Raw genomic sequence first — 8,541 nt, forward strand, 5'->3', positions numbered from 1 at the left:
AACTTCAAATCGGGGTAGCCTTTGGGAAGACTTAGGTGAAACAAACGCCCATTCAATAAAATTATTATCCAATACTCACCCTACTTTAAAACATTGCAGTACAAGTTTTGCTTAAATAGAAGCCATTCTTAACTCACAATTTCTGCACCAACCTTCATCGGATCGTAATAACCCTAACGTCGGGTTATTTTCTGATCGGATCACCTTTAACGTTTGTGAGTTTATTACCTCAATCAGTTGTCGTAAGATATTACAATCGGATCCATTGCCCTCGTCTAAGAAACATTACTACAGTTAAAAACGGCAAAATTCGTTTAGTTTAAATTGAAATTGCTTCAGTTCCCCTGACGCTTAACTAGTTCAATTTAAGACTCACCCAATTATTCACTATCTCATTTCTTTATTCACTCTATTACCTCATAGTCCACCCTACTCATATGTATCTCATTTCTCTGTAAGGAAAGGGAATGATAGTAGATATATTAGAGTTGGCAGCACGTTCTCCAAAAAACATATCCTTTTTAACCCCATAGTAGTCACTCTATTGATTCTATAAATCCGGAAACACATACTCCTCATGTCCTCATTCAAATCATATTCAACCTTAGATAAACTTCTGTAAAATAAATGAGTGAGCAGAAAAAACTAAGCTTTCAATCATGAACTCAAAAAAAGCACGGTGTAAGCTCACCCTGCTCTTTAAATCACTGCTACAATATTTTAAATACCGACATTTTTTCTCAATTACACTTATACAGTGTGTCTACTTAAGTTGGAACCATATGAAAAACGTTTTTAGTGGTTTCATGAAAAAAAGTTATTTCTGATAAAAAGTTCTGCATGGTCCAAAAGTTAAAATGACACTATCAAATATTAATTTTTTAAAACAGTTTACGAGATTTTTCAAAAAATTTTAATTTTGTGCAAGAGTAAAGTATCTTTATTTTTCTGAAAAATGTTATAAAGTAAAGTTGTTTTGAATGAATAGTTATATTTAAATATACAATTACAGCCATTTATTATGAAAATTCAGGTTTTGTTATTATTTACTGATCATTACGTATTGATTATTCTGGCTTATAAACAATTTAACGCAATCTAGGATGCCCTGACATGAAGTATGTGTGAATGTCAGAGTGAGTTGTTGTTCATAACATTACAATAAAAATGGCAAATTTACTAAATCGTGAAGAAAAAATAGAACCTGTGTTAATTGTTGGAGAAAATTACAAAACAAATAGAGAGGCCGCAAATATTTTTAATAATAGACATCCGCATAGAAACATTAGGCATTCAACAGTTACCAAAATTTTAAATAAATTTAATGTTAGTGGTAGTATAAAAAATAAATTTAAGAATAAACGTCGAAAACGGGTTGTGCATGAAGACACTGAATTTGAAGTGATGTTTTTTGTCGTAGAAATCCCAAAAATGTCATTAAGAAAAAGGACCTCTGCAATTCAATCAACTTCAGTTAGTAAAGATATAGTGGCAAATATTTTGAAAGGTAATAAATATCATGCATACAAACCGCAATTTTTACACACGTTACTGCCAAGGTATTACGATATTCGTTTTGAATTCTGCGCTCCGATCCAAGGAAAGTTGGATGAAGGCCCGTTTTTTACAAGAACTTTAATATTTTCCGATGAGGCAACATTTTCTTAAAACGGAATCGTCCCATTACAAAATTGTCGCTGGTGGTCTAACAGTAATCCAAACTTTGTAATTAAAACTCGGAACTAATATCCTGTTAAAGCTTTTCTAATTGATAGAGTTTTTAATTTTACTATGTATAAGAAAATTTGAAACATTTTCATGGCTGATTTTTGTTTGCATTAGAGCTTGAGTCAACACAACTTAAGCATTTTATTTTCAAATAATCACCAGTAACATATCGATATAAGGGCAGGGAGATTTTAATTTTTTTTTTTAATTTTTAATTAAAACTGAAATGTTGATAATAACACATAATTCTTAATATTCTCAAACTCAAAGCATGTTAGCTTCTGGTAGAATTTTTTCATTATGGGTATGTTATGTTATTTGTTATGATGGGAAAAAAGTTTTTTTATTCATTCTTTCTTTCTTTCATTATATATAAATGGGGTTCGTCTTCACATACTTTTACACTTTTTAGGCTAAATAACATATTCGTACATATAAACAGTACGTTTTGTTTGTTTTTGATGATATTGCATGTTTCATTCTATTGATGTTAATTTTTATGTTTTGGCAATACAGTTCTTTCATTCACTATTTCTTCCTTCCATTACATACAAAGTTATTTCACATTTTGGCCTAAAGAATATGTTCATACATAGAAACACTATGGTGTGGTGTGTACTAAAATAAATTAGTTGTACCTTTTTTATGACATTCCTTAAATGCCGCACAATACTTACAATTATAAAATTATAAAATCAAGTAAGTGATTTCTCGCTCGACTTTCCGTTACAAGAACGTATGACAATTTGTTTCCAACAAGACGGTGCTTCCATCCATAGTACATTAAACGTTAGAGTACTCCTTGCAAACATGTTTAATGGGAAGGTGATTCACAGGTATTCAGAAATTTTTCGGCCTCCTAGGTCTGCTGACTTGACTCCCCTTGATTTTTTTATGGCGTTACTTAGAACAGCAGGTTTATCAGCGAGCGAGGACCATTTGATGACGTAGAGGATTATTTCTGAAGAATGCCAAAAAATTACTCCAAATATGTTACAGAAAGTAATACGAGAGTTTGACAAAAGAACAATTAAATGTTTACAAAGAGAAGGTGGATATGTGGAAGCTGTAGGACATTGAATTAAAATTTAACTAAGTTTGTTTTTGTTTAATAAATATTCTTTGTATGGATTTTTCAATTTCTACAATAAATAATTATTATGCATTCATAAATAGAAAAATTTATCATGTATTTAACAGGTAAGAGAGATAAATTTTAACCCGCCAGAATAATTAAAACGTAATGATTAGTAAATAATCACAAAACCTAAATTTTCATAATAAATGGCTGTAATTGCATATTTGAATATAACTTTTAATTCAAAACAACTTTCCTTTTTAACATTTTTCTGAAAAATTAATATACTTTACTCTTTCACAAAATTAAAATTTTTTGAAAAACCTTTTATACTGCTTCAAAAAATTGATATCTGATGGTTGCATTTCAACTTTTGGACCATGCAGAACTTTTAATCAGGAATAGCTTTTTTTCATAAAACCTCTATTTTCTCTTGCCGTCACGAGTGTCACATGTTTCAATTAAAATTTTTTGTGCATATTTATCAGAATCTTAATATTTGAAATTGGTCTCCGAAGATATTTGAGAGGAGATTATGAATTTACTTGTGGATGTTACCATACCAATAATTAAGTCAGTGTAATTCATAGAAGATAAGAACGGTACACACAAGGGTAATACAAAAAATCAAGAACCACTTAAATTTACAAAATTTTCACTTTTAGTTATGTACTAACGATTTGACGCCCCATTTTTTTAGAAAGCTAAAGTACTTTCGAATATAATGTCTATTTTTTCCGTAAAATTTAAATGACAGTGACAAATTATTAGCTACTGATTGACATCAATAAAATGGCATGTCACTATTATGATGTGTTTTTATTCTCATACCATGGAAAACATGGAAAGCAAGTCTGTTGGAAGATTTGAAAAATTTATGAAAATTTTGATCTGGTTCTACTGTATCTTCAACGTAACCTTCCAATTTTCAATACATAGAATTGTTGAAAATGGTTTTTGTTTTCAGGGGTAGATAATTTTCTCACAAATCTATTGATGTTACAACATGTAACGTTAACTTTCTTAAACAGGTTAACTCCTATATTAGTGTCACTGGCATTTGTATGAACACTGTAAGGTTTTGAAACAGATATTTGGTTCGGGTTAAAGACTACCTAGAATATGTTGAAATTTATGTCAATACCAATTTATTTTATAGATTATACGTTTAAAATCGCAGGGATATGCGATTTGTAGGATCATCTTCCGCACAAATTCCAGGTTGATTATGGTTTGGAAATATTTTTGTTGCTAGTTTTTAGCAATAATTAAATTAAAAATGATCAAAGTGTGGTACCTAGTCGTTGAAAGTGAAATTTTAAGCGTTTTTGCTTAACATATGATACTTTAAATCCAAATTATATTCAAAAGTGCCATGTACATTTTAAATTTAACATTAACATGAATTTTATTAAACACCCAATATTTTTAAATATTTCATTTTAGATTTAAAATTGTATTTATTATTAACCGTTTAAAATACAGTGACCATACAAACTTCAAAAAAAAAAACATTGAAATTTATTCCAAGCCGCAAGATACAACGATTAGCTTCTAAAGATCATGAAATTTTTTAATTAGGAAAATTGGCCCTACTTATTTATATACAGAGCGGTATTTACCACTTTATATTTATAAATTTCATAATTTTTATCATTTCAATTCAACACACCCTGCATGCATACCTACTTATCTAATTCTAAATATATCCATCTAAAATATCTCAATTCAATCTAAGTTAATTAAGTGTTTCAACAAATATTTTTTATTTCTATAACATTCTATCTTAAGTAACCTGACGGCTGATATTAATCGATTGTTTCCAATAACCCGGAACCACATCAGAACACGGAACTTAGTTAAACGGAGATTGTTAAATAGATAAAGTATGTTCGGAAGAGTTTCCACAGTCAGGATTATGAGCAAAACAAATAGGTTCAAGAGAAGGGTAGGGTGTTCAGCAACTACTTATTTATACTAGTGTGAGCATTGCGTCCGAGCATCTTCCACTAGATTGGCAAAATCAGGTTTGTAGTTGAAAATTTAAATTTAAAGGCTCCAATGTATAACCTTTGGTTAACTGAGAATGGTGTTGTGTTTTTTGTTTGTTAGGAGTTCGAAAATGCTGATTCACATAAATATATTGTTCAAGACATTTCTTCAAATTTGGATATTTCTCGGTGCAAACCAATGTTCAAAAATGTAGACCTGATGATTACATTTTATAAATATGTCGCTGCGCCGAGTAATAATTTCTGTTTGAAGTATCATGTGGTCCTTTTGAAATTTATCAGCAATTTTTGTAGCCAGTTCATGGATATCACTATGATAAATATAATTATCGAACAGATAACTGATGAATTCCAGTATTTGCTGATTCTTTTTAAATCTCCAAAGCGAATTTTGAATTCTGATACCACTGCTTTTATGATCTTTGCTAACTATGATAGATTGTTTGAAATACTGCAATAGAACTCATCATTTCTGATACTGTTTTCTTCTTGCCTTATAGTGCTAGATTTGGTTAGCTTAGTTTTCAAGAAAAATCGGTAAAAATGCTCAATCACAATGCGAGCCTAAATCACGCCAATGCTGATGATCATCACTATTCCCTTGAAGAAATTTTATTATTTCCTCGAATATATCTCGAAATATTTACAGAAACTTGATGCGATCAACGATCTTACATCGGTGTGCAATGTCAAATCTGGTTCCTTCTCACCTAATTGCTGTTTAAACAGTCGCCTTTGGAAAAACTTTCCTTTTATAGAATTTACAATCTTGAAATAAATATCTATTATATGTTTTGTGTTCATACTAGCCAGTAGCTACTCGTTGATAAATTATGCAGTGGTAGCTAATGAGGTCTGGAAAATCTTCGTCTTTTGGCAAAGAGCAATAAAACCATTCTGAATACCTGTCATTGCAGAAGCCTCCTTATTGATTGATTTAATAAAAAGGTCTGATATATGTACTGAGTTCCGTGAATATATATATATATATATATATATATATATATATATATATATATATATATATATATATATATATATATATATATATATATATATAGGTCCCGAGTTTTTCTTATCAAGGAAATCATACTAAATAATTCTTCATCTGTCGAGAAATCTTCAAATACCATCCGAATAAAACTAAATAATAGTTTAGTATCAGTGATGTCTGTTGACTCGTGAAGTTATATTTTGTATATATTGTTATATTTTTTCACTTATCGTTTATATACGGTGCATCACAGTATTTCGAGATAGCTGTAAACTATATATATACATTTTTGCATTGGCTCGATAAACCGGCCTAAGAGTCCATTCCCAATGAAAAAAATCATATTCTACTCCATGTAAATTATTTTTAATATTAGTAGTCAGACTTCCTTAAATGAGGAACAAGAAAATTTAGAGATACATAATGGCAATACAAATCTTTGTATTGTAAACATGATAACCATAAATTTATTATAAATATCAATAGAATTTTTATTAGATGAAAAACTTTTAGCAACTAAAACTGGGTTTTGAAAGCAATCGGTTCCTGACTGAGTTCTAAAGTCGAAAAAGTTGCCTTAGTTTTCTGAGTTTGGGCAGTTAAGTTTCGATATTCTGTTCTTGACCGTTGATTGGAGTTAGCCCGAGGTCCGTACTCATTCAAATTATTTACAGCTAGGTATTCAGTTGATGAATATATCAAAGATGATTATAATGCGCTATATTTGATAGATTGAAAGATATTTTGAATTCAACGTAATGAATCAGGTTTCATATACCAAAGTTCATCCATTCTTAAGATACCTTTTTTTGTAGAAATGAAAGGCTGACCCAGAACTCAAATCCTCAAAATCTATCCAAGTGAACTTTGCGATAATAGGAGTTGAGTTTTTTGTGTGTACTAGCACCTCATGTAGCTTTATCCATCTATTCGCAGTAGATTTGTTGATTTCGTTTAGCAAGTTCTTCCTTTCAGCTTGATTTTCTTCTTGAGTGATCTCAAGTTCATAGTCAATTTTTAGTCCCTTGTTGTTAGCAACGTATTCTCCTTTTTATATTCTTATTCCTTGTATTTTGTCTTTAACATAATTTTCTCTATAATATCCTTTTACACTGTTTTTACATAACCTCAAAATGTATGTTGAAAATCCAAATAACTGAATTTTTGATGTTTAATCTCTTAGAAAAATTTTTTTTTCACGAAATTTGGGAAAACTCACTTATTCATAGCACACTGTGTTTTTTGTTATAAAATTTTTATTTTTTATTCTTTGGCATTGTTTTGACTTCGAAAATGCACCCTAATTTTGAATTGAAAACTGTATCATCAAAATATCTGCTTTTTCAAAATAGGTGCTAAGCTATTTGGTCGTTGAAGTATTTCTGGCGGTGTAAAAAACATACACATTACTACTTAAAAAATGGAAAAAACAAAAAACTCTAAACCGACAAATTTTTTTCTAAGCATTATGTACAAATTAGAACAATTATTAAAATTTACGTTTCATTTACTCGCAATATGTAAGATTCCATGAAGAACAAGAAAAAACATATCGCTAAAACATGAAGATTGTAAAAACATGCAAAAATAATTGTTCTTATATTGAATATAGTATTTAAATGGGATTTTATATAAAAAACAATATTGCTACAATCTTCGTATTACATTCACGTCATAGATAATATCATAATATGTAAATGTAAATCATACCAATGAATTTGTTCTCACAGTTAATTTCATAGCTGTACCAAAAAATTTTGTACAATATTTCCAAAATTAATCTGTTTTTTGAAAATTTGCAATTTTTTTCACTCAAGGAATCTGTTCCGAGAATATCTCAAAATTGTTCACAATGTTAAAAAAAATTCGTATTCGCGTCATCGATATTATTGGAAAATCAGATATATTGATAAAAGAGTTTTCGATTGAAAATTAGGGTGCTTCTTCTACATTAAGTCAAAGTGAGGTGAAAATATAAAGCTTTGAAACCAAAAATATTACAGTGTGATTGAGACATAAAAATGTATTTGTGTGTATTCATATCAAATTTCTTAAAATTAAAATTTGAAAATGAAATATTTCATATTTGAAGGTTTTACATTGATTTTGATTGAAGTAGAATACTTCTAGTTTGGCCGGAAATCAAGAAAAACCTTCTTTTATCCGTAAAAACTCACCCCCTTCCACTCTCCGAACTCAGATCGCCTATTTATATTATATTTTCCACTATTTCCAATGGGTTTCTGGCTACTATTATCTTTTTTTTACGATTTTCAAAAGCTTCAACCCTAGTTAAAATGCGACAGGTTACTTAATCTGAAATATTTCCGAATTTTTCTGAAGTATAATGGATATCTATATATAAATTGTCAGGTTCTAAAATTTATGTGGATTAACATAATTTAAATACTTTTCGTTGTGATATAAAATTCAAAATAAATTAAATTTGAATAAGTTTAATATACAATATAAATTTTTAAGTTTTTGAACTTTTCATATATTTTAAATATCTTAAGTTGTTTTTGGTCCGTGCATTAATTGATGTAGTGACAATTCTTAATTATATTTTACAGGGTGCTATTGCATATTATTATACCTATACCTTTGTTTATAGAATTGTGAGAACTATATTAGTAGTGTCTATATCTTTGTTGGATGTTGATAAATTTCTCCTCCCTTAGTATCACAAAACCATCTATCCAGCAACATAATATATCAACTGCAAGTGA

The sequence above is a fragment of the Diorhabda sublineata genome, chromosome 4 (genome assembly GCF_026230105.1).
Source record: "Diorhabda sublineata isolate icDioSubl1.1 chromosome 4, icDioSubl1.1, whole genome shotgun sequence".
Taxonomy (NCBI): Eukaryota; Metazoa; Arthropoda; class Insecta; order Coleoptera; family Chrysomelidae; genus Diorhabda; species Diorhabda sublineata.